The sequence below is a fragment of the Bos indicus genome, chromosome 2 (genome assembly GCF_029378745.1).
Source record: "Bos indicus isolate NIAB-ARS_2022 breed Sahiwal x Tharparkar chromosome 2, NIAB-ARS_B.indTharparkar_mat_pri_1.0, whole genome shotgun sequence".
Lineage (NCBI taxonomy): Eukaryota > Metazoa > Chordata > Mammalia > Artiodactyla > Bovidae > Bos > Bos indicus.
In genome coordinates, this window is record NC_091761.1 from 27,713,584 (window position 1) to 27,739,872 (window position 26,289).

Consider the following 26,289-nt stretch of genomic DNA (forward strand, 5'->3'; position numbering starts at 1 on the left):
TCTATCTCTTTTTATACTTTAATAAAACTTTGCTACACAAAAAGCTCTGAGTGATCAAGCCTAGTCTCTGGCCCCGGATCAAATTCCTCTCCTCCAAAGGCCATGAGTCCCCGCATCATTCACAGCTCACAGACACAGCCTTTCAGTCCTAACCACTGACTACCAGGAAATTCCCAAGTTATCTGATAGTGTGTATATGTTAATTCCAATCTCCTAATTTATCACCTCCCACTACATTTTCCCTTTGATAACCATAAATTTGATTTGGAGATCTGTGAGTCTGGTTATGTTGTATAATTAGTTCACTTGTATCATTTTTAATAGATTTCACATATAAGTGATATCATATGATATTTGCCTTTCTCTGACTTACTTTATAGTATGAAAACCTCTAGGTCCATCCACGATGCTGCAGATGGCATCATTTCATTCTTTTTTATGGCTGAGTCATATTCCACTGTATCACCACATCTTTATCCATTCCTCTGTTGATGGCCGCTTAGGTTGCTTCCGTGTCTTGGCTATTGTAAAGAGTGCTGTATCTGTGTGTCTTCTTTGGAGAAATGTCTATTTAGATCTTCTCTTCTGGAGAAATGTCTATTTTTTTAATTGAGTTGTTCTTTTTTCTTTTTTTTATAATGAGCTGCATGAGTTGTTTGTATATTTTGGAGATTAATCCCTTGTTGGCCATTTTATTTGCAAATATTTTCTCCCATCTGTGGGTTGTCTTTTTGTTTTGTTTAAGGCTTCCTTTGCTGTGCAAAAGCTTTTAAGTTTAACTAGGTTCAATTTGTTTATTTTTGTTTTTATTTTCATTATTCTAGGAGGTGGATCCAAAAAGACCTTTCTGTGACTTATGTCACAGTGTGTTCTGCCTATGTTTTTCTCCAAGAGTTTTATAGTATCTGGTCTTATGAACACTTTCTTACATGCGGCTTCTTCTGTATAGTATCTGTTGTGTCTTTTTATATTTATTAAGTTTTAATGTTTTAAACTATTTTATAATAAACATTAACTTTTAAAAAGAAAACAAATGATAAATGCAGCTTGTTATCAATTATATTGTGCATTAGAAGCAATAAGTGTTACAGCACTTAAATCCATGAAGTGGAATAAAGTGTTGAAAACTCTGTAGGATTTCATACAAAAAAGATAAAGAGATGAGAGATGTTGATCCTAAACAGGATAGAGAATGAAAATCAATCCTAAGAAGTAGCGATATATGTATGGCTGGATTTAACAGTTGTGGTAGGATGGGAGGGGTAGATGCAAAGACTTCATATAAAAGAAATAAACAAAGATATATTTTAAGAAATATGAGTTGAAATAAAAGCTGGAATAATATTAACCAGGTGATTCTATTGTGCAACCAGGTTTGAAAACCACTGATCTAATTCATTTGTGCAGTTTCTTCCGACTAGAACCCTCTTTGAATTTAAATTCCAGCAATGTATTTATTGTATCACGTCCACTTCCTTTCTGTCCACACTCACTTTGGAGGGAGAGTGGAAGAAAAGAGTTTCATCAGAATTTTTGGAATTTAGTGATTTCAAAACAACATTTGATCTCAATGGCTTCAAAGAAAAATGTTTGACTTGATAAAAGATCAGGTGAATTTATGAATATTTTTTAAACAAAGCTCTTTGATGAATTTTTACTGTCGACAGAAAACATTATCTTGGACAAAATTTCTTAAACTTTTACTATACTTGGACTTTACTTGCCTTAATTTTTTGTGTATGAGGGTTTTTTGAAAATTAGAAATGAATAAGTTAATGGACAGAAATAGCCCCAAATTCTCTCACACGGATTAATCTGGATAGGCTTGGGGGCAAATGAAAGCAACTTAAAATGACACACAGAGAGAAATTTCAGACATTCAGGGGATTTTTCTGTGAAACTCTGACTAGGAACTAACTCTTCAAGAGCTGTACAACAACTTTCCCTGCAAAAATAACCTTCTTTTGGGGGTTGCTTATTTTATTTTTAGAGGGCTTTTTAGGCAAAGGTCAAAGGAGAATTTCCCAGTGAAGGTCCAAATGAATTGTAATAGTTTGCTTTATGTTCTGTTTTGATTAAAGTTGTTTTGCTCTCTTTTAAAGACCATATTAAATTATAATCAGATATAATTCACAAGGTTTCCCCTTTTACAGGTGAATTTTCTCTCTCCTGGATCCCTAGAAGGTCTTCTTCCCTAGTCCAACTTTTCCTCTTCTCCTACCTCCCCAAGTTTGGAGAGATTGACAAAAAAAAAGAAAAGGTTCACCATTCATGGTGATGTATGGCAGAAATCAAACCAATATTGTAAAGCATTTATCCTTCAATTAAAAATAAATAAATTAAAAAAAAAAAAGGTTCACCAGATTGAAATGTTGGTGATATGACTTTGTCCCTCCCAACACACTGATGGCGTCCAGTCCCAATTTTCCTTTCTCATTTGGGGGGCACTGGAAGCAGAATGTTCTCTATTTCCTAATAATAAAGCAGGAAGCTTGTAACAATCCTCTTGACCTTGCAAAAGGCCAAGACTGAAGAATGTTGTTATGCTTTCATTCTCTCTCTATTATTACTTATGTAAATGATCTCTTGGGAATAGAATGCCTTAGGCCTTCTCTTCCATTCTTTCTTAATAATAGTGTACCATTCTGGGTTTCCAGATGAAGAAAATATTATCAAATGACAAATGGTTGTGAAGGCCCTTTGGCCAGATTATCGAATAGTCCAGTCATACGCAGTCCTTGTGGGCTCTGACATTTTAGAGTTTGCATTATACCTTTAACAACACTTAAAAATACCTTTTAAAAATTCTACCTGAGCACTTCAGAATAGGCCTAGTGTTGTATTTGCTCCTTGGATGAGCTCCTAAGAGGTAAGTGCATTATGGGAATTTCATGGTTCCTCCACATGCACTTGAGGCCCATCACATTCAGAACCATCTCTAATAAGTTGGAGGGATACAGAGTGACCTTGCTTAGTGTAAGACTCCACCCTCAGCTGCCGGTGCCCTCTGTCTAGATCTTCAATGCATAGTTCACAGACTTGCACTCGCGATTTTATTTCTGTTTGTCCAGAACTCCCGACTCCTTCACTTGTCCTCTTGCTAGGCCCTCCTCTGTTAATCTAAGCACCCCATCCTCGCTGCTGCCTTCCCCAGACTTAAGTAGAAAACTTAGTTGGATGGCAATGTGCATTTTCAGGGGTGGAAGAGTTGGAGGAAAAGCTACTACTGCCTTTGATCACATTCCCCCAAAGTGGCACATCTTCAACAATTTCTCAAATTAAATATGAGCATGACCATTTTTAATACTGAGAAGTAAAACCCCAGTGGCTCAGAACAGTAAAGAATCAGCCTTCAAAGAAGACAACACAGGTTCGATCCCTGGGTCAGGAAGACCCCCTGGAGAAGGAAATGGCAAAATATTCCAGTGTAAGAGCCTGGAAAATTCCATGGACAGAGGAACCTGGCGGGCTACAGTCCAAGGGGTCACAAAGAGTTGGACACACCTGAGCAGCTAACACTTTCACAAAGCCTTTTGAGAAGTGAATATGAGAATAAAACATGATGATCAGACCATGAGTTGCATAGAGAAGGTGGTTTAAAGTTGAGCCCACTCATCCATCATTCCACAAACCACCAGGCCCTATGCTGTGGCAATTAGACCAGACACAGTGCCCGCTCTAAGCCTTTTCCCTGCTAGACTTATGGCAACTTTTCTGCCTCTCCCTAACTTATGTCATCTTTCCTGAACTCAGATTTTCCATCCAGTTGACTTGCAGTGTGTGCCAATTCTCCACTGGTATCACCAGATTCCTCCTGTTGTTCCCCTCATCCTCCTGATTTGGACAAGACAGTCATTCTGGAATCTCACGTAGTCCTCCAAGAGCAGAACTTAAAAGAATGGGCAAAGGGAGGGCTGCCAAAACAAGTCCACTTGGGCCTGATTCCTTATTCACAAGGGGCTCAACTATATATTTTTAGCCTGTCTTCTATTGAGATGTTTCATACAGGGATACTAATAGGATTAAGAGACAAAAACATTTGTTATAGAACTTTATGTTTTTGTTCCTTCATTGGAACAGATTTCCATAATGCAATATGAATTGATTTTTTCCCATGATTTTTAGTTGTGATGACTAGCATACTTACATTTATGATCATTTGTGTTAAAAGCACTATTATTAATTATCAACTTATATGTTTCTTGCATTTCATCATTTTTTTTTAAATGTACTGGAGTCTCAGAAAAATAGAAGTGGCCCATAACTCTGTTGGCCTCTGAGAGGCTCTAAAATCTTATAATGACGTGTGATGGATGCTTGGTTTAATAGTCTACTGTTGCTCAGAGTTTTGAAGTTATCATGAACTGGTGTAGCTCAAGAAGACTTTCTGGGGTGATGGACTTCATTCTTTCCTTCTTCCACCATTATTATGCCTTATCAGAGCTTTTCACCTTTTTGCCATCTCACCCAGAAAGAAGGTAAATATTCCATAACAATGATGTCTTACCTAAGCCTCAAGGGACTGACAAGTCCTGCTTCATTTGTTGTTACGTCTATGCTCTGCCAGATGGACTTGTCTGCAGGGGTGTAGGGAGAAGTCTCTGAGGATAACCTTTCTCCCACCTCTCTCTTTCCCTTCTCCTGCCCCCTCCCACCCCCACCGTGGGAATCAGGTCCTTCTAAAGAATTCAGGGAATTCCCACAGTGAACTTGGCTTTTGGACCTTCTCTTCTACTTCTCTTACTTAACCAGAAAGATTGCCTAATTCATTTCAACAGACACTTTTAGAAAAGAAAATGTCAAAGACATTTGATCTGCATGTTTGCATTGTATGAGAAGGAACTAAGAAATACATTTTTAATAGTGTGCTTAATTTTAAGAGAGTCAAAGGAGAAAACATTACCAAAAGTAATATAGCAAATATCTCTTTCAGTCATTCTGAATTAAACATTGTCAATATTTTGTCTTGACACTCAGTTTTTTGTTTATTGGTTAGCTGAGAAATGATACACCATAAATGTAGGTCAGTCTCCCTTAAACTATACCCCCACGATTGTTCCCTGCCACTCCCCATACCTCTGTCTTCTGGTGCGCTTGAAGTGCTGGCTACTGTCTTTCAGTGTGTTCTCAAATAGTTTGACATATCTCCACAGGTAGAAGTGGGCTTTCCTGGTGGCTCAGATGGTAAAGACTTTGTCTGCAATGTGGGAGACCCAGGTTTGATCCCTGGGTCAGGAAGATCCCCTGGAGAAGGGAATGGCTACACCCTCTAGTATTCTTGCTTGGAAATTTCCATGGAAGACGAGCCTGGTAGGCTGCAGTCCACGGTGTCACCAAGAGTCATACATGACTGAGTGACTAACACTTTGCATATAGAAGTATATACATATGTCTATGCTTTTAAATGCTATGTGTATGTAAAAGATAAGTATAAAAATACATGTAAGGTTATTTTCTCTGTGTGTGTATATTTTATATATATATCTCAATATCAGTCAAGTTCAGTCGCTCAGTCGTGTCCGACTCTTTGCGACCCCATGAATCACAGCACGCCAGGCATCCCTGTCCATCACCAACTCCCGGAGTTCACTCAAACTCACATCCATTGAGTCAGCGATGCCATCCAGCCATCTCATCCTCTGTGGTCCCCTTCTCCTCCTGCCCCCAATCCCTCCCAGCATCAGAGTCTTTTCCAATGAGTCAACTCTTCGCATGAGGTGGCCAAAGTACTGGAGTTTCAGCTTTAGCATCATTCCTTCCAAAGAAATCCCAGGGCTGATCTCCTTCAGAATGGACTGGGTGGATCTCCTTGCAGTCCAAGGGACTCTCAAGAGTCTTCTCCAACACCACAGTTCAAAAGCATCAATTCTTCAGCGCTCAGGCTTCTTCACAGTCCAACTCTCACATCCATACATGACCACTGGAAAAACCATAGCCTTGACTAGATGGACCTTTGTTGGCAAAGTAATGTCTCTGCTTTTGAATATGCTATCTAGGTTGGTCATAACTTTCCTTCCAAGGAGTAAGCGTCTTTTAATTTCATGGCTGCAGTCACCATCTGCAGTGATTTTGGAGCCCAGAAAAATAAAGTCTGACACTGTTTCCCCATCTATTTCCCATGAAGTGATGGGACTAGATGCCATGATCTTCGTTTTCTGAATGTTGAGCTTTAAGCCAACTTTTTCACTCTCCTCTTTCACTTTCGTCAAGAGGCTTTTTAGTTCCTCTTCACTTTCTGCCATAAGGGTGGTGTCATCTGCATATCTGAGGTTATTGATATTTCTCCCGGCAATCTTGATTCCAGCTTGTGCTTCTTCCAGTCCAGCATTTCTCACGATGTACTCTGCATAGAAGTTAAATAAGCAGGGTGACAGTATACAACCTTGACGTACTCCTTTTCCTATTTGGAACCAGTCTGTTGTTCCATGTCCAGTTCTAACTGTTGCTTCCTGACCTGCATACAGATTTCTTAAGAGACAGGTCAGGTGGTCTGGTATTCCCATCTCTTTCAGAATTTTCCATAGTTTATTGTGATCCACACAGTCAAAGGCTTTGGCATAGTCAATAAAGCAGAAATAGATGTTTTTCTGGAACTCTCTTGCTTTCTCCATGATCCAGTGGATGTTGGCAATTTGATCTCTGGTTCCTCTGCCTTTTCTAAAACCAGCTTGAACATCAGGAAGTTCACGGTTCACGTATTACTGAAGCCTGGCTTGGAGAATTTTGAGCATTACTTTACCAGCATGTGAGATGAGTGCAATTGTGCGGTAGTTTGAGCATTCTTTGGCATTGCCTTTCTTTGGGATTGGAATGAAAAGTGACCTTTTCCAGTCCTGTGGCCACTGCTGAGTTTTCCAAATTTGCTGGCATATTAAGTGCAGCACTTTCACAGCATCATCTTTCAGGATTTGAAATAGCTCAACTGGAATTCCATCACCTCCACTAGCTTTGTTCATAGTGATGTTTTCTAAGGCCCACTTGACTTCACATTCCAGGATGTCTGGCTCTAGGTCAGTGATCACATCATTGTGATTATCTTGGTCATTAAGATCCTTTTTGTACGTATGGTTAATATACACAAATACCATCATACTATATGTATCAATCTACATCTTGCTTTTCTTTTTCAACATCACTTTTGATATCTTATTGTATTTATAGATTTATAGATCTTTTAGCTATCACTGAATATTAGATTGCATGGATATAATATTTTTCGTTCATCCATTCCCTTATTGATGAACATTAAAATTTTTATACTTATCTACTAAAATGAGCACTGCTTCCATGAATATCTTTGATATTTCTCTTTTGTGTATATACATGTTTTTTCTAGAGTGTATACTGAGACATAGAATTAGTGGAATTACAGGTTATGTATATTTTCAATTTTATTGTTGTTGTTCAATCGCTCAGTCATGTCTGACTCTTTGTGACCCCATGGACTGCAGCCCAACAGGCTTCCCTGTCTTTCACCATCTCCTGGAGCTTGCTCAAACTCATGTCCATTGAGTCAGTGATGCCATCCAACCATCTCAACCTTCTCTTCCTGCCTTCAATCTTTCCCAGCATCAGGGTCTTTTCTAATGAGTCAGCTCTTTGCATCAAGTGGCCCAGGTACTGGAGCTTCAGCTTCAGCATCAGCCCTTCCAATGAATATTCAGGATTGATTTCCTTTAGGATTGACTGGTGTGATCTCCTTGCAGTCCAAAGGACTCTCAAGAGTCTTCTCCAACACCACAGTTCAAAAGCATCAATTCTTCGGCACTCAGCCTTCTTTATGGTCCAACTGTCACATCCATACATGACTACTGGAGAAACCATAGCTTTGACTATACAGACCTTTGTCAGTAAAGTAATGTCTCTGCTTTTTAATATGCTGTCTAGGTTTGTCATAGCTTTTCTTCCAAGGAACAAGCGTCTTTTAATTTCATGGTTGCAGTCACCATCTGCAGTGATTTTGGAGCCCAAGAAAAGAAAGTCTCACTGTTTCCATTGTTTCCCCATCTATTTGCCATAAAGTGATGGGACCAGATGCCATGATCTTAGTTTTCTGAATGTTGAGCTTTAAACCAGTTTTTTCACTCTCCTCTTTTACCTTCATAAAGGGGCTCTTTAGTTCCTCTTTGCTTTCTGCCACAAGTGTGGTATCATCTGCATATCTGAGGTTATTGATATTTTTCCCAGAAATCTTTCCAGCTTGTGCTTCATCCAGCCCAGCATTTTGCATGATGTACTCTGCATATAAGTAAAATAAGCAGAGTGACAATACACAGCCTTGACATACTCCTTTCCCAATTTTGAACCAGTCCATTGTTCCATGTCCTGTTCTAACTGTTGGCTTCTTGACCTGCATACAAGTTTCACAGGAGGCAGGTAAGGTAGTCTGGTATTTCTATCTCTTTAAGAATTTTATTAGATACTACCATATATTACCAGTTTATATTCCCAAAAGCACAGAGTGTTTTTCTCCAAATCCTGATCAATAATAATATTTTCAGTCTTTGAAATTTTGCTACTTGGATAGGTTGAAGTAATATCTCAGAGAGTTTCCTGGCGTTCCAGCAGTTAAGGCTCTGTACTTCCACTGCAGGTGGAAAAAAAGGTGAAAGTTAGTCCCACAGTCGTGTCCAACTCTGCAATTCCATGGACTGCAGCCTGTCCAGCTTCTCTGTGCATGGAATTCTCCAGGCAAGAGTACTAGAGTGGATTGCCATTTCCTTTTCCAGGGGATCTTCCTGACCCGGGGATGAACCTGGGTCTCCTGCATTGGAGGCAGATTCTCTACCTACTGAGCCACTAGGAAAGCCCAACTTCCACTGCAGGGGGCAGGGGTTTAATCCCTGGTCAGTGAACTAAGATAGAGCATGAGTGATGTGCAGCAGAAAAGTAAAATAATAAACAAATTTTCTTAAAAAAAAATTTTAAAGGAGCATCTCAGTTTCATTTTCATTTGTGATCTTCTAATATTAATGAGGTAGAGTATTATTTCATGAATGTACTAGACATGTAGATAGCTTTATTTGTGAATTGCCTATTTATATCCTTTGTCTTTTTCTATTAAATTGTAGGAGTTCTATATATAATATGAATATTAATCCTTTTCTAATTATTATTACTGAAAAGACTTTTCCCAATCAATTGCTTTTCTTTGACTTGGCTCAGTGTTTTCAACTATGTAGACATTTTAATTTTAATGTAGTCAAATTTACCACATTTTTTTCTTTTGGGTTGCTCCTTTTGCCTTTTTACAAGAAATATAACTGTATTTCCTATTCAAAAATTGCCCTAAGTATTCATGTACTTTGACTTGTATGAATACTGGATTCAGGTTTGTCAAATCTGCTGAAGAAGTCATTTTGTAATTTATATTGGAACTTATTAAATATATAAGCTTAACTTGAGATATATTTATAAAAGTATTTCCTTTCATTCTTGAAAATAACCTTTTTCATTCAAATTTTCTTATTATGCCCTCCAAAATATGTTTAGAGTTCCTCTATGAAAATCTAACATTGGAAAAAATCCATTTCTTGCCATTTTATAATATTTGGGGACGACTTGGTATAAAAAAAATGGGTAAAAGAAATACTATTGAGTTCTTTTATGCACAGCTTTTATCTTACTGAAGAATCCCACTGAATTATCTTATTCATTCAAGTAGCTTTTCCATTCCTTGCCTTGGTTTTGTTAAGATTATCATATCATTTGCAAGTGGACAAATTGGTCTCTTCCTTTCAGAAGTGCGCAGCGTGGCTAACGTCTTAAATTTGCAAAGCACAGCGGATCGAGTGGCGTGCAATCTGTCTGACACATTCTCTAATCCCTACACTGCATATTTCTCTTCTTATTCTATTGCGTAGAACTTGTAGAACAACGTGGAGTTTTTGTGGCCTCTAGACTTCATCAGAAATATTTTCAAAGTTATATCATTAAATATATTTGCTGAAGGATCTTTAAAAATATCTCTCATTAGGTTAAGGAATTTCCTTATTTTACTAATTTACTAAGCATTTTTCTTTTCATAGAATACTCTTTCTATAGCCATTGAAGTTGCCATTAAAACATGTATTGATGTGATAAACCACATTGACAGTACCTATATTTTTGCTACTGATCATGCCTTTATTTCTGGAATATTTTTCTTCTTAACAAATTTTGCATTCCATTTGCTTTTAATTTATTTAGAAAGTCGACATCTATTTTATGTGTGTGTATATATGTGTAATTAAAAGTCGTGCCTAACTCTATTTAAATACTTCCTTTTAATTTTGCTACTTTGATTTATTAAGTATCTGAGAAGATTATTTCTTCGAGAACTTCTCTGAACTCCTAAATTAGAGCCCTTTGTTAGCCCTTTCACTGTACCCTATGTTATAATTACAGAGTTGTCTATGAAGTTGATTATTGACTGAGTCTTCCACTAGGCTTTAACTTCCATAAGGGCAGGGAATTTTATCTGTTTAACTCACTGCTGTAATCCTGGAGCCTAACCTGCAATTAGTACGTAGTAGATACTTTAAAAATTATTTCTGGAATGAATAAATGGTTAAATAAATAGTAGTTTGAAAGCTGATGATGCTCTGAGTTCTTTCTCTGTTTAATATTTGCCGAATGCTGATATAACAACTCTATGTCAGGTACTAGAAGGCTGTTCCGTATCTTTATATGCTTCAAGGGACATGCCGAAGTGTTTCTTTGCCATCCCTCAGATCAGATCAGTCGCTCAGTCATGTCCGACTCTTTGCGACCCCATGAATAGCAGTACGCCAGGCCTCCCTGTCCATCACCAACTCCCGGAGTTCACTGAGACTCACATCCATCGAGTCAGTGATGCCATCCAGCCATCTCATTCTCTGTTGTCCCCTTCTCCTCTTGCCCCCAATCCCTCCCAGCATCAGAGTCTTTTCCAATGAGTCAACTCTTCGCATGAGGTGGCCAAAGTACTGGAGTTTCAGCTTCAGCATCATTCCTTCCAAAGAAATCCCAGGGCTGATCCCCTTCAGAATGGACTGGTTGGATCTCCTTGCAGTCCAAGGGACTCTCAAGAGTCTTCTCCAACACCACAGTTCAAAAGCATCAGTTCTTCGGCGCTCAGCCTTTTCCACAGTCATCTCTAAGACTGGATAAATCCCAGTGATTCTCCTTCCTCCTCATCCAGTACACTGGCACATCATGAAAAATTAGGAAAGTTTTCTAAACTTAGCAACTAATGTTACTAAAACAAACACACCACCTAGTAGTTATTTTCTTCAGTTTTTATCCATGGGAAATTGTACATTCATAAGCTTCAATGTGTCCTACAAACCAAAGCACAATTAAGCAATGATTGTTACTCAAGAGTTGGTAAACAATGACTTTTCAAGGCCAAATGTAAATGTGCCAAAAGCCAACTCTGGGTGGGGACCTCCAGACCCTTAGGGATTAGTCAAATAGAGAGAGGCAGTCAGCCTTTCACACCACAGCTCCCTGGAAGGTCCCAGACAGTCTGTGGACAGTTTCTGTTTCACTCATCCCCTTTCTCACCAAAGGGTCCTAATTTTCAACACAATTATTGACATTGAGGTTAGTTCCAAACAGTTTTTAACAGTTGACTAACGTTAATCCTGTTTCTTTGCCAACTATTACATCTTTGAGGAGGTTCTAGGAAATTATGAAAACTTTTTTTTTTTTCTGATTTCTTGGTGTGTGTGTGCTCAATCATGTTCGACTCTTTGCAACCCTTTGGACTGTGGCCTGCCAAGCTCCTCTGTCCATGGGATTTCTCAGGCAGGAATACTGGAGTGGGTTGCCATTTCCTCTCCCAGGAATCTTCCCGACCCAGGGATCAAACCAGCATCTCCTGTGTCTCCTGCTTTGGCAGGCAGATTCCTTGGGGAAGATATCTGAGTACTTAGGAGCACACATGTCATCATTAAGAAGAGTAATAGCCACCTTTTGCCAGTAGTAACGTTTTAAAATGAATTAATTTTACTTTACTGATATTCAAAAATAATTGAAGGTAACTGTAAATTTCTACCAATCATTAGGCTACTAACAGCAGTTTAAATTATTAAATGCATTGCTAAAATAACATCATATTCAAAATTTGTCAATTTTACAATTCCAGCTTACAATTAAATCCTGGATAAGTTGTCATTCAAAGGGTGCATTTTTTAAATGAGCAAATTCATCTTGTTCATTGACAAAAGTAGAATTTGTTCACTGTAAAGATGAAGCCTTTGAATGACAACTTATTCAAGACTTACTGTGGGTTGAAAACTATACTCCGTGCTGGGCACAACGTATATTTCCAACCTGCATGAAACTTACAAGTGAATCAGGGAATGGATAGTTTTGTACTGTATCAACTTAGCTTCCCCTTCTGTATATTATTGTTGTTTAGTTGCTGAGTCATGTCCGACTCTTTGTGGTCCCATAGGCCGTAGCTTCCCAGGCTCCCCTGTCCGTGGGATTTCCCAGGCAAGAATACTGCAGAGGGTTGCCATTTCCTTCTCCAGGGGATTTTCCTGACCCAGGGACTGAACTCGCATCTCCTGTGCTGGCAGGCAGATTCTTTACCACTGAGCCACCAGGGAAGCCCCCCGTTTGTGTGTAGTCCTGGTTTAATGTTGGCCACAAGGAACATCATGAAATTTTATCATTGTGAAATTTGGAAGGGGAAGTTGGTGTAAGGTACCAGGGATCACTGCCCTCATACACAGTCACTGCTCTGCTGGTTTAGTTTGGTGGCATCAGGTAGCAGCCAGCCTGTAGCTCCTACCACTCCTGCCCCATCAACTCCCTTAGTTTTTCTGAGTCCTGGGACAGATATTCATGTGTTTCCCTGGTGAAGAGCACCAGGTTCTTCTACATGTTACTCACACCACCATGGTTAGAAGTTTCTATAGATGGAATGTGTTCCTATAAAATCCATATGTTGCAATCTAATCTCCAACTTCATGAGTATGAAAGAGATCCCAGAGAGTTTCCCCATCTCTCCACTGGGTGAAGTTACAGAGAAAAGATGGGAAGCTGTGAACCAGGAAGTGGGCTCTCACCAGACTTTGAATCTGTTGGCACCTTGATCTTGGACTTCCCAAAGACCGGAACCACGAGAAATAAATTTCTATTGTTTATAAGCCACTCAGTTTATGGCATTTAGCTGTAGAAGCCTGAATAGACTACGACAGAGGTGGTGTGAGATGAACATGGGCTCCAGTTGTCCTCATGGATTATTGTTTGTTCTTGCTCTCTGCATTTCATGCCTAGCATTTCTTCCTAACTGCTAATCCTGCTGATCTGTGGAGGCTTCAGGCACACCAACCAGAGGCAAGGCAACAGCCTTCCCTAGACTCCACCAGCACCCACAACTGCATAAGTTCTAATCTCTATAAACGTCTTGTTCTTGCTATCACTCAAGGTGGTTCTATTTCTCTGATCAAATCTGAGCGATAAAGGGAGACAGACATTGCTCAAAGAATCATGCGACATACTCTACTGATTGTGTTAAGGCCTCTGATGGGAGAGTATGAGCTACCGTGAGAGCATATAAATACAGTACCTTAATTTATATTAGGGAAGGAGTGTCAGGGAAAGCCTCTTGAAGAAGTGATATTTTACCACTGATCTGGAGTTTGAGTAGACACTAGCCAGGTCAAGAGTTAGACAAGAGGAACAGCAGTGGGCAAGAGCTCTGAGGTCTGCCCCACTGCAGGAAGTGAAAGAAAACCAGAGTGGCCAGGGCAGAAGGAAGGAGGCAATGAGCGGCAGAGGGATCGGGCCGTCAGGGCCCTGTACTTAGTTCAAGGTCTTCAGGCTTCACTCAAAGGGAACATGACAGGAGCAGATTTCTATTTTTAAAAGAGTACTCTGGCTGCTATGCAAACAAACTGATTATCTGTATATCTGCAAATAATCATCTGATTATTTACAATTAAGCATATTCTATAATGGAATTCAAAATTCAGCACTTGGCTGCCTCTTAAAATAAAAGGTATCTGCCAAAAACTCACAGCATCGAGGAAAATAAAGACTCTGGCCCCAAAATAAAAAAAGGCCCCAGGCCATTCGAAGCTGGACTATCACATATGTGGAGGGTGGCTTAATTGTTATTCTTGATAATTATGTAATTGTAGTATCATAGATGCCTTATGCCTTCATGTTGTCAGCAGGAGTAAGCAAGGCAAGTTCTACAATGTCAAGCTCCTGACTGCAAAAGTGAATTAGAAAGAGAAGATTATTTAATCCCAAGTTTAAAAACGTGCTGACCTTATTCTGACACATAGGTCTTCTTAAATATCACAAAATCTCTGTTAGATCTCAAGTGATATCTCAATTATCACAGGGTGATAATTTTGCCTGCAAAAACCATCTTGTTCCAGCATTGGAAATGCCTTCCACCACCTCTGTTGCACTGAGGATTTTTCTTGTTCATTTTATTTCTCCTCAGGAAGGAGATTTGAGGCAATAATTAACCAAATTTCAAAAGTGTATTTCCAGGACTCATTGCTAACATAAATGGCCAAAGTATGAGTCATGTAAAGATAAAAAGTAACCGAGGGAATGATGATGACGGAATATGGAGAGGTAAGGGAAGACTGGCTTAAGAACAAGTTCTTTAAATGGAAAGGCTTAAAAAATATAAGTGTGGGTTTGGATTGGTTGTTTTACCCAAAGAAAGAAAGCTCCCATAATGAAGATGGATAAATACTGAAAAATAAAGAGTAAGAGACAGGAGGGCATTATAATGGGTCTGATGAATGCAAGGGTTGTAGCTGTGGGAACAGAGTGTAAGTGCTAGAATCTTTTAAGAAGTAGAGGCAACAAGCCCTGGAGTTTGCTGGAACATTAGCAGGATAGCAGAAATGGTGGCTCAGTAAGGATAATAAGGTTGAAACTGAGGGTTCTGGGGGATGGTAGAGATATTTTTATTTCAAAAAAAAAATTGAAATTGTATAGTGTTAATGAGGAAGGTGGTAACTCTGGGCCTTTTCTGTAGATTAAACAGAAGAATCAAAACTTCTTTTAAAGTATAACAGAATTTCCATTTTCCTCAGATATTCAAATACATTCAGACTACTTCAGTCTAGAGACTATTGAGACCTAGATATCTGAGAAGGGAAGGCTTTATTTTCAAAGTAGCACAACATACAGACACAGTCTCTCAGGCCAGAATGGGTATGGCCTTTACTGGTCTTAGGTCTTCCCTTTTCTGTGAAGTTTGTAGCCATGGTGAATTAATGCAGAGGGTAAGTATTTCAGAATGGAATTGTCATAAGATGTGATTGGTATTTTGGTTCTGCATATTCACCTAAACTGCCTGTAGTTATATCTAGGACAAATATGGTTGTAAGACTGTGACTAGGCACTTGGACCTTCTCCTATTCAGATTACAGGCTGCCCTCAGTAGTCACTGGAACTAGTGCTTATGCTCTGGGGGAAAAAGTGCAAGGAAGAGATGGTACTTGCTGCCAGCCTCCCTCCCCACACCCAGGCCCCCCCCCAGGCCCCTTCCCCCTCCCCACACCCAGGCCCCCCCAGGCCCCCTCCCCTCCCCACACCCAGGCCCCCCCAGGCCCCCTCCCCTCCCCACACCCAGGTCCCCTCCTCCCCCTCTCCCCCACCCAGGTCGCCTCCTCCCCCCTCCCCCACCCGGGTCCCCTCCTCCCCCCCTTCCCCCACCCAGGTCCCTCCCCCCTCCCCCACCCAGGCCCCTTCCCCCTCCCCCACCCAGGTCCCCTCCCTGGCCCCCTCCTCTACCTAGTCCACCAGTCCCAGTTTGAGTGATCCTTTTCTCTTGCACCTCCTGGAATTCTCACTCACCTCTTCCTTATCTGGACCTTTCTCTGCTCCTAGACGCTGTAAGTAGAACAGATTCCATTATTTATGTGTTGGCAAGGGAAAAATAGCGATTCTTATCTGTGATGAAATTTCCTCAGATGAGGGAGTGGTGAACATTCCATTATATCACTCAGAGCAGAATATGGGGCTGAGAGTTATATTTTTCATTGTAAAGCATATTCTGCTGGAGTGAGTTTGGAGTCAGTTTCTAAGGGCTGGTGCTCCAGCTTTAGAGCCCGAAGGGGGAGCTGGTAGAGTCTGTTGTGCAACATATGCCTTGATTCTAGATAGCTTCTGGAGACAGACTTCATTGGCACTTTCCAGTGCCAGGGGTTCAGAATCCATACCCCCTTTTTTTCAATATAAAAACAATATCAGTTTCAATTTTCATTCTCTTTGATGGCTACCATGGATATTCAAAATCTTCAAATTTTTTTCTCCCATCTTTCACCCTTCAACTGATAAGTGCACAAATCACCTTGTTGTTCATTCACTCAGTTGTGTCCCACTCTTTGCGACCCCATGGACTGCAGCACAACAGGCTTCCCTGTCCTTCACCATCTCCCGGAGCTTGTTCAAACTCATGTCCATTGGGTCAGTGATGCCATCCAACCATCTCATCCTCTGTTGTCCCCTTCTCTTCCTGCCTTCAATCTTTCCCAGCATCAGGGTTTTTTCCAATGAGTTGGCTCTTCACATCAGGTGGCCCAAGTATTGGAGCTTCAGTTCCAGCATCAGTCCTTCCAGTGAATATTCAGGACTGATTTCCTTTAGGATTGATTCATTTGATCACCTTGCAATCCAAGGGACTCTCAAGAGTCTTCTCCAATACCACAGTTCAAAAGCATCAGTTCTTCAGCCCTCAGCCTTCTTTATGGTCCAGCTCTTACATCCACACGTGACTCCTGGAAAAACCAGAGCTTTGACTAAACATGGTCTGACAAAAAGTCACTGGGGAAGGGAATGGCAAACCACTTCAGCATTCTTGCCTTGAGAACCCTATGAATAGTAGGAAAAGGCACAGATCACTATGTTGTTTTAAAAAGTTTTTGTTTTGGGAAAGATTGGAGCTCCAGAAAATCTGCTGCTGCTGCTGCTGCTAAGTCGCTTCAGTTGTGTCCGACTCTATGCGACCCCATAGACGGCAGCGCACCAGGCTCCCCCGTCCCTGGGATTCTCCAGGCAAGAACACTGGAGACTATCCCGAGAGTTACTGTTTAATAGATACAGAATTTCAGTTTGGGATGACAAAAAAGCTCTGGAAATGGGCTGTGGTGATGATTGCAGAACAATGTGAATATATTTAATGCCACTGAATTAACACTTAAAAATGGTTACAATCGTAAATATTATATATATTTTACCACAATTTTTTTAAAAATCAGGCTAGTGATTCCCTCAAGGAGCTATGGTTGGGAGTGTATTTTGGGAGGGCTTAGCATTTATCTGTCTTTCCTCTAGAGATTATATGTCTGTTTAGAAATTATTATATTTACCTTTATTTTGTTTATACCTTTACTATTCTAGCATAAAATTATATTTCTTGGTAAAAAGAATAATTAAAAGGTTTTTTTTTTTTAAAAAAAAAAAACAACTATCCCAAGTAGTAAGAACTATGAGGACTTGGAAAATCCCTTCCCCTACTTTGGGCATCATTTTTTATTTTTAATGTAAAGTGAATGAGTTCAAAAGGTCACGGAAGCCTTTCTGGTGCTAACATCCTGTAATTGTATAAAATAACTGCTTGTGAATGAAATGACAACAAAAAGCAAACATTCATGAAGTATTATCTATTTTGGCTGTGTTTTCCTTCAGAGAAATAGAAAATTCAAGGGGAAAAAATAAACCCTGGTGGCAACGAAACCCGCTGACTAATATGAAGGATTTTAGATTGTCTAATGTAGCGTATAGATCAAGAGGGCTGCCCTCTAGGATACAAAACTTGTAGAGAATGGAATGTTTGTCACAGTCTAAGGCAGGAGGGAAAAGAAAGTTCCACAAGTGGTCAGATGGGGGCAGGCGTGGGGAGGAAAGCCTGAGCTGGAGAGACTGGCAGCCCTTCTACCGTCTCCAAGGAAGAAGGGGCCAGCACCCACACGTGCCCTCATCACTTTCACATGTGGGGCTCTCCAGTGTCAGCTCTGCTTCTGCATAAAATCAGCTTCCTCCCCATAAGTCTTTAATTTCCTCCATCCAAGAAGCCTCAGTGGGCAATATACCTCATGAGTGCCTTTTTATTTATTTATTTTCTTATTATCTTTTATTTTTTAATTTTTTTAATTTAACTTTACAATATTGTATTGGTTTTGCCATATATCAAAATGAATCTGCCACAGGTATACATGAGTGCCTTTTTAATGATGTTCCATTTTCCTAAACACCTGCTCATCCTTTGAGGCCCACTTGGAGGCTTCACACTCCTCAAGGCCTTCATGAATCGCACCATGCCTGTCCTTTGATTTCCATGACACAACTGTCTCCTCATTCTCTTCCTGCTTCTCACCTGCTCCTTTTTACTTCTCTGACTCCAATTTTTCTCCCACCTTCGAACTTCTTAGAGCACCTAATGTCTCAAAAGCTCATTCAGAAATGTACCATATATTGTCTCAGAAATTTTTCATTAACCAAAGGGCTGGCAAACCATGGCCTGAAGCCCAGTTGTTTTTATAAATAAAGATTTATGGAAACACGGCTGCACTTATTCATCGATGTGTTGTCTCTGCCTCTTTTCTGCTCCAATGGCGGAGATGAGAAGTTGCCACCCAGACTATATGACCCACAAAGCCTAAAACATTTATTATCTGGTCTTTTACATTCACTGATCCTTGCTCTAATGAATGAAGCTGTTAATATTTCTTTTGCATCACTACCTTTATTAAATCTGTGTTTTATTTATCTCCAACTTGAGGACAGGGACTAAGTCTAAAATATTTCTGTGCCCATTCAAGCCTCATCTCGCTGTCTTGTACTTTGTTAGAGTCTCAGTAAATAATGATTACTGAATGAATCACTTCATGGATGAATGAACAAATGAATTATTGAGATAGCAAAACTACCAGTATTTTTTATTGTTGTTGAAATCAGACTGAATCTCTAAACAGAAGCGATATCTTCTCTTAGCTCTCTGCCTGAGGCACATCTGGCTTCTTTTCATCCTCTGTAGACATCAAGCTAGCACAGTGATTGGGCACAGCTTTCCTCGTGGCTCAGACGGTAAATAATCTGCCTCCAGTGCCGGAGACCTGGGTTTGATTCTTGGGTCAGTCAGATCCCCTGGAGAAGGGAATGGCAACCCACTTCAATATTTTTGCTTGGGCAGTCCCATGGACAGAGGAGCCTGGTGGGCTATAGAGTCCACGGAGTCACAAACAGCTGGACTCGACTGAGTGACTAACACTTCTGAGGCCAGAGAGCTTGGGGTTTGCGTCCTGGCTCTGATGCTTGCAGCTGTGTGACACTAAAGGCGTTGTTAAAGTTCTAGGAGTCACCTCCTCATCTGTAAAATCATGAGAAGAGCAGTAACTTCATTATCAGGCTGATGTGAGCATTTTTAAGTAAAATGATGTATTTTAAGTGTTAGCTATGGTTCGGGGACACAGTAAACTGTCTAAAAATGCTTGGCAATTGTTATTGCCTCATTGTAATTGCAACTCATCCCCCTCACTCCCCCTTCCTATACCTAATTCAAATTCCTTTAAAACGAAGGTGTTTTCTCTACATTTCTTGTGCTTTGGATTCTAGAGTTAGAAAGTTAGGGTTCTCTTGGCAGTGAAAGAGGGTGGCAGTGGACAGATATGTTCCTATTGACTTGTCTGAGTTCTCTTGCCATTGAAAAGCAACAACCACCTTTGCTTAGTAATCAGTTTAGAACCTCAGTAAATGCAATAAGTAGTTTTTGTAACATGGTAGCCAACTAGAGAAGTCAATGAGTGCAGTCACTTACAGTCTGAAATAGCGTATTTCATCAGGCTCAATTCCTGATGAAAAATAAACATCAAGGGCTAACTTGAAGGCAAATATAATACCCAAAAGTCAATGGACTAGGAAAAGAAAGTGGAGTAGTATTTTACTTTGATAATGGCAGTGGGTAAAATCAGTTATTCCCTCACTTAACAGCATCTTCATTGCTTCAGGCTGTTTTGGATACAAAGCATACATCAATCAAAATAACCAGATAAAAATTCTGCTCTTGTGGAGTTATAGCCTGGTGAGGGATAGATAGATAAATTTTACAACATTAAAGGTGATAACTGCTACAGTGAAAATTATAGAATAGGATAAAAAGGATCAGAAAGAGAAAACAGAATGAACTGATGTTTGCATCTTTAAATAGGATGGTCAGAAGACATTTGAACAAAATTGTGAAGGATCTGAGATAGTGAACTACAGGGACATCTGCTGCTGCTGCTGCTGCTGCTGCGTCGCTTCAGTCGTGTCCGACTCTGCGACCCGAGAGATGGCAGCCCACGAGGCCCGCCCCCAACCCCCGCCGCCCCGTCCCTGGGATTCTCCAGGCAAGAACACTGGAGTGGGTTGCCATTTCCTTCTCCAATGCGTGAAAGTGAAGTCGCTCAGTCCTGTCCGACTCTTCGAGACCCCATGGACTGCAGCCTACCAGGCTCCTCTGTCCATGGGATTTTCCAGGCAAGAGTACTGGAGTTGGGTGCCATCGCCTTCTCCACAGGGACATCTGGAGGAAAAAAATTACAAGCAGAGGAAATACACTGTATAAATTCCCCCAAAGCAGAAATGTGTCTGGCTTGGGCAAGGAACAATAAGGAAGCTAGTATAGAGGCCAGAAATCATAATAATAGTAATAAAGTAGCTGACTTCTGCTGTGCCCTCAACTATTCTCTGAGCAGTCTTCTAAGCATTATTATATATAATCTGCAAAACCTTCTCACGATGTCAGCAGAGTTATTTTTTCCATTTTATCAGTAAATAAACCATGATTGTTAAAATGTTGAATAATTTGTATGAGATTACACAGCTAGCAACCAGAGGAGCCAGATGTCTCCAATTCTAAAGCTCATGCTCTTTCTTAATTTTAAATTTATTTATTTTTTAATTGAAGGATAATTGCTTTACAGAATTGGTTTCTGCCCAACATCAACATGAATCAGCCATAGGTATATATATGCCCCCTCCCTCTTGAACCTCCCTTCCACCTCCTTCCCCATCCCAGCCCTCTAGGTTGTTACAAGAGCCTGGGTTTGAGTTCCCTGAATCATCTTTGCCATGACACTTTTTGCTCTGTCCAAAGTCTTTGTCTGTCTTGGAGATCAGGACTGGATTAGCTCTACTCTGTTCCCTACCTGTCAAAACTGCACAGTTCTTTGTTCTAACCTCTTTTACTGGTTAAATTGTCCTTTAGAAGTGTTTTAATTCAAGTACAGAGTAAAACATGTTAGCAGGGGTTTTCCATGGCCCCTTGACCTCCTTGTGACATTTCCTCTTCTTTCCCTATCTAATCCTCCATAATTTTATCAGTTCTGCCTTTGCATACAAACCAGATCAGCCTCAAGGAGAAATCTCTACACCAGAGGATAACCACATCCTTTCTGGCCTTCTCTTATAGATCAACTGATGTCTGGTGGAGCCTCTTAGAATTAACTTTTACTTCATAAATATAGGACTGTGGGCACTCATACTCAGAGACATTGCCTTTGCAAGTTATTTTGGTAAATCCTTTTTCCTTCCTCTTTTGTTTATTTTTGTATACAATTCTAAAGATGTTTTGTATACATCTCAGCCTTTGACAGTATTATTTTAAAAGTTTCTAAGTTCTCAACCCAATTTTCCAGTTTCTTAATCAAATGCAAAGTAGATTAAAAATAAAGCCAGGAAATACTGCTGAAGTTTTAGAAGTCTGTTCATTTCTCTGTCCATTGATGAATGTTTCTCATCAGAATTCCTTTGAGCATCATCCTTGTCCAGATTAAATCACCTCCTCCTCTCTTCAAAGAAAACACAAGAGGATTGAACTACTTTTCCTTCTTCCATATGTATAAAATACTTTCTCCTGCTAAAATTATGTGTCAAATTTCAAACCAGAACCAGAAGGACAGAATGTTCATTCCTCTATTAGGTTATAAAATCCTTGAGCTAAAAGGACAATAATCTTGACAAGGAAGAAAATGATCTTTTTTGTATTAGTATCTGAACAAAAATGGAAAAAAGAAAGTGGAAAATTTGAATATTTTCCCTATAAAGAATTTCAAATAGAATGCAATGAGAAAAACTTCAACTATTACATCAATAGAATTGCTCCATGATTATTCAAACTGCTACAATGATATGTTTCTACCAGCTTTTTGGAAGATGTTCTTCAAATAATTTTTGGCCTCCTCTCTATTTCTTTTTTAATTCTTCTTATATTTTAGGGTCCGTTTGAGGTGTTTATTTAAAGTTTTACATATATGTGTGTGTATATATATATATATATATATATATATATATTAAACAGTCATCACACATTGGCTGTAGGAGTAAAAAATGTGGGGGAAAAGGTCAACTTCAATATCCACTAGTTGGATTGGCCCCATTAAGACAAACTCTGCAACAACGCTTGTCTTTTCCACTGCCCATCCCTCCCCATCTTCTAATAAAAGTTAATGGTTTTAGAAAAACATCAGCGACACAATTTTAAGTTTAAAAAAAAAAAAACATGAAAAACTGCAACATCAAGGTAGATAGAACAGTTGCAGTTATAGGCCCATTTCCAAAAGGTGCATGTTTGTTGTTAGTATATGCAATATGTAAAGATAAACACAGCAGAACTAGATGAGGATCCTCAGTGGGAGGCAGAAATAGATGATTTTTGTTTTTCTCATAAGCTTTATGTACTAGCTTCCTACTGCTGCTGTAACAAATAACCACAAATGTAGTGGCTTCAAACAACACAGATTTATTATCTTACACTTGTGGAGGTCAGACACCTGAAATGAGTCTTACTGAGTCAACGTTAAGAGGTCAGCAGTGCTGTTTTCCTTTTGGAGGCTGCAGGAGAGAATCTGTTTTCTTTACCTTTTCCATCTTTTAGATGCCACCCACGATCCTTGGATCATGACTCCTTCCTCCATCTTCCAAGTTCGTTGCTCCAACTTCTGGCCCCCTCATCGCAGCTCCTTTTCTGACTTTAATCCTCTTGACTCCCTCTTTCAGAGGCCATTGTGGTTACATCAAGCTCACTTGGATAATTCAGGAAAATCTTCCAGTCTTATGACCCTTAACTTGATCATATCCTCAGTGTTCCTTTTGCTGTGAAAGTTAATATAGTCATAGGTTCCAGAGATGAAGACATGAACATCTTTCAGTTCAGTTCATTTCAGTTCAGTCGCTCAGTGGTGTCTGACTCTTTGCGACCCCATGAATCGCAGCACGCCAGGCCTCCCTGTCCATCTCCAACTCCTGGAGTTCACTCAGACTCACGTCCATCGAGTCAGTGATGCCATCCAGCCATCTCATCCTCTGTGGTCCCCTTCTCCTCCTGCCCCCAGTCCCTCCCAGCATCAGAGTCTTTTCCAATGAGTTAACTCTTCACATGAGGTGGCCAAAGTACTGGAGTTTCAGCTTTAGCACCATTCCTTCCAAAGAAATCCCAGGGCCGATCTCCTTCAGAATGGACTGGTTGGATCTCCTTGCAGTCCAAGGGACTCTCAAGAGTCTTCTCCAACACCACAGTTCAAAGCATCAATTCTTTGGCACTCAGCTTTCTTCACAGTCCAATTTTCACATCCATACGTGACCACAGGAAAAACCATAGCCTTGACTAGACAGATCTTTGTTGGCAAAGTAATGTCTTTAGGGGACCATTATTCTGTCAATCACACTTTGAAAAACAATGTAACATTATTGGGAGTTTATTTTTTCCCTAGAAGTTCCTTGTTCTCAATAGTTTAATAGTTTCATAGTGTAATTGTAAATTTTCTAGAAAGCTTCAACCAGAGTGTAATATTCAAGCCAAATAGATTAAATGATTAACTTTAGTTTTTGTTACTTTTGTTTTTTAAAAAGATACAAAAATAATATGTTTTTTTCAAGGCCAAGATAATGCTAGAAATTAGTGAATTTATAGTTCCCCATATTTTCTTTTTTTTCATTATTTGTAGCTTCTTTTAACCACAGTTGCATTTTTTTATTTGACAAAATGTCTTGAAAATATTATTCAGTGCAGTTATGGTTGATATTGAATCTATTTTTTCACTTTTTAACATGAGAAAAGATAGATATTGTGTTAAATGTCAATGAATTATACCAACAAATGCCATTAACCATAAAATAAATAACAAAGATATTAATTTATTTTAAATAATTTCATTAATTTATTTAGGCTGTGCTGGGTCTTCATAGGTGCACAGGCTTTTTTCTAGTTGCGGTCAGTGGGATCTCCTCTCTAGTTGAGGAGTATGGGCTTCCCATTGCAGAATGAGAAGCTTTTCTTGTTTTGGCTCTTGGGCTCTAGAGCACAGGCTCAATAGTTGTAGTGCATGGGCTAGTTGCTCTGCAGCATGTGGGTTTTTCCTGGATCAGGGATTGAACCTATGTCTCCTGCTTTGGCAGGTGAATTCTTTGCCACTGAGCCACTAGGGAAGACCCAAGAGACTAACTTTTAAATAATAATTCATCAGTGGATAAAGAAGATGTGGTGTGCATGCGTGTGTGCATGTGTGTGTGTGAATACTGTTGTTTAATGGCTAAGTCATGTCTGATTCTTTTCAACTCCATGGACCATAGCCCACCAGGCTCCTCTGTCCATGGGATTTCCCAGGCAAGGATACTGGAATGGATTGCAATTTCCTGCTCCAGGGGATCTTCCCAGCCAAGGAATCGAACCCATGTCTCCTGCATTGGCAGGCAGATTCTTTACTACTGAGCCACCAGGGAGAATACTACTCAGCCATAAAAAAGAATGAAATAATGCCATTTGCAGTAACTTGGATGGACCTAGAGATGATCATACTAAATGAAGTAAGTCCGAAAGAGAAAGACAAATACCACATGATATCACTTACATGTGTAATCTAAAATATGACACAAATGAGCTCGTTGGCAAAACAGAATCAGTCTCACTGATGTAGAAAGAAAATTTATGATTACCACAGGGGAAAGGAGGTGGGGGAGGGATAAACTAGGAATTTGGGATTAGCAGATACAAACTACTACATATAAAAACAAACAACAAGATCCTACTGTATAGCACAGGAAACTATATTTAATATTGTATAATAAACCATAATGGAAAACCATATGAAGAAAGAATATATGTGTGTATGTGTATAACTGAATCACTTTGCTATACACCAGAAACTAACACAACATTGTAAATGAATTATACTTCAATAAATAAATAAATGATCAAATTCTAATGTTTACGTTAAAGATATACGGCTTCTGATGCTTTTAAAACTTGGCCCAAATGGTGGATAATAACAGAATAATTTCTAGTTCAAGTGTGCCCTATGCTTGTAAACAGAAATTTATGATTAATATATTTTTGTTTAACTACCTGTTAATGTTAATGGTTGGAAAAGAAATATTTCTTCCAATGTAAAAGGATCCTCAGTTTCTGTGGTTATACCAAATAACATCAAATCTCCATCTCCTGATTTATAGAATATCTGATGAAAAATAATCACTGATAACAACCTGTACAGTTGGGGATGCTCTCTCCAAGGATAAATGTGATTAACAGGCCTGGGAAATAACTCAGCCAGAAAAAAAAAGACAACATAGTTTTCATTTGTCAGCCAGCCTAAAAGCAAATGACAGGAGCAATTTCTCTTATTCTTTTACTAGCCCGACATGAATTCATGGTTATTAGAGGGTTGACTGTGCAATGCCTTGCAGGTGTTCCTTTGTACCATAGGAATATTCATTAAGTCTTTGCACACTATCCAGTCACTAATTACTATTTAGCTCCACGAGTTCATGTCTCAGAGTCTTTGTGTGTTACTGTTTTCCCTCCCCAGCCAACCTCCTTTGCTTGGCAGTATTTTGTATCTGCCTTGGCCTTGTGTGTTTATAACTGTTTCTCTGGTGTAAGTCATTCTCCTTCCTTCTCAGAACCTCAGCAGCACAGTGGGTGTATTTTGACTCCACTGAATTTCTGTTACAAAATTCTCTCTCCACTTCATCCCACCGCCCACCATTTTCATGTTGTTTCCAATGATATCTTGCCAACCTACTTTCCTGGGAAACTTTATGAAGACAGGTTTTTTGTTTTTTTTTTCCTGAACTCTAGAATCTTGGCAGAAATGATCATAATGTTAATAAGGTGGCTGTGTTATCATAGGGAAAATGTAAGGAGTGGTTTAATTCATAGGGGAGAATGTAATGGTTTAGATGTTTTCTTATTAGAATATTTTTCTCCCAATGGTACCGTGATTACAGATCAGGTTTCTAGAGAGGTGAAATTCCTCCAAGATTATTGCTTCATACCTTGGGCTTTCCCTGCACACTCTGGGG